We start from the raw sequence: 1,902 nt of genomic DNA, 5'->3' as shown, positions 1-1,902 counted from the left end.
CTCTCTCTCTCTCTCTTTTTTCAGAGTCTCACTGTGTCACCCAGGCTGGAGTGCAGTAGAGCAGTCACCACAGCCTCCTAAATAGCTAGGACTACAGGCATGCGCTATCGTGCCTGGCTAATTTTTGTATTTTTTTGCTGAGACAAGGTTTCGTCATGTTGCCCAGGTTGGTCTCGAACTCCTGGGCTCAAGCAATCCACCCACTTTGTTATCGGAAAGGAGTCCTGATCCAGACCCCAAGAGAGGGTTCTTGGATCTCGCACAAGAAAGTATTCAGGACAGGCCTGGCGCAGTGGCTCATGCCTATAATCCCAGCCCTTTGGGAGGCTGAGGCAGGCGGATCATTTGAGGTCAGGAATTCCAGACCACCGTGGCCAACATGGTGAAACTCCATCTCTACCAGAAATACAAAGCTGAGTATAATGGCGTGTGCCTGTAATTCCCGCTACTTGGGAGACTGAGGCAGGAGAATCACTTGAACCCAGGAGATAGAGACTGCAGTGAGCCTAGATTGTACCACTGCACTCCAGCCTGGGTAACAAGAGCAAAACTCTGTCTCAAGAAAAAAAAAAAAAGGAAAGAAAAAAAGTATTCAGGGAGAGTCCATAGAGTAAAGTGAAAGTAAAGGAATAAAGAACGGCTACTTAATAGACAGAGCAGCCCTGAGGGCTACTGGTTGCCCATTTTTATAGTCATTTCTTAATTATATGCTAAACAAGGGGTGGATTATTCATGCCTCCCTTTTTAGACCATACAGGGTGACTTCCTGACATTGCCATGACATTGGTAAACTGTCGTGGCACTGGTGGGAGTATAGCAGTGAAGATGACCAGAGGTCACTCTTGTCACCATCTTGTTTTGGTGGGTTTTGGCCGGCTTCTTTACTGTAGTCGCTCTTATCAGCAAGATCTTTATGACGTGTATCTGTTGCTGACCTCCTATCTCATCCTGTGACTTAGAGTATCTTAACTGACTCGGAATGCAGCCCAATAGGTCTCAGCCTCATTTTACCCAGCTCCTATTCAAGATGAAGTTGCCCTGGTTCAAATGCTTCAGGCTCCCAAAGTGCTGGGGTTACAGGCATGAGCCACCGTGCCCCACTGAGTTCCTTAATTTAATTTAGTTATTATTTTTTTTTTTTTTGAGATGGAGTTTCACTCTTGTTGCCCAGGCTGGAGTGCAATGGCACTGTCTTAGCTCACCGCAACCTCTGCCTACCAGCTTCAAGTGATTCTCCTGCCTCAGCCTCCCAAGTAGCTGGGATTACGGGCATGTGCCACCATGCCTGACTAATTTTTGTATTTTTAGTAGAGATGGGGTTTCTCCATGTTGGTCAGGCTGGTCTCAAACTCCTGGCCACAGGTTTTCCACCTGCCTCAGTCTTCCAAAGTGCTGGGATTACAGGCGCGAGCCACCCCACCCGGTCTGTTAATTTTTTTTTTGAGACAGAGTCTCACTCTGTCACACAGGCTGGAATGCAGTGGCACGATCTCGGCTCAGTGCAACCTCTGCCTCCAGGGTTAAAGCAATTCTCATGCCTGAGCCTACCAAGTAGCTGGGATTGCAGGTGTGTGCCACCATACCCGGCTATATTTTTTGTATATTTTAGTAGAGACGGGGTTTCGCTATCTTGGCCAGGCTGGTCTCGAACTCCGAATTAAAGTGATCTGCTCGCCTCAGCCTTCCAAAGTGTTGAGATTATGGACGTGAGCCACTGTGCTGGGCCTGAGTTCCTTCATTTTAACAGCAGCTTCTTTTTCTCATGTAAAATTCCGGTAAAGTCACACTTTAAAACTTTATACTGGCTGTTTCTCAATTACGTGGCTGAGGTGTTTTGTTACTTTCTTCTTTGGACTCTTACTGCTTGAATTTTTACAAAGTTTTTTTTTTTTTTTTTTTTTT

The sequence above is a fragment of the Colobus angolensis genome, unplaced genomic scaffold (genome assembly GCF_000951035.1).
Source record: "Colobus angolensis palliatus isolate OR3802 unplaced genomic scaffold, Cang.pa_1.0 Scaffold91, whole genome shotgun sequence".
In the NCBI taxonomy this organism is placed as follows: Eukaryota; Metazoa; Chordata; class Mammalia; order Primates; family Cercopithecidae; genus Colobus; species Colobus angolensis.
This window is presented reverse-complemented; position numbering follows the sequence as displayed.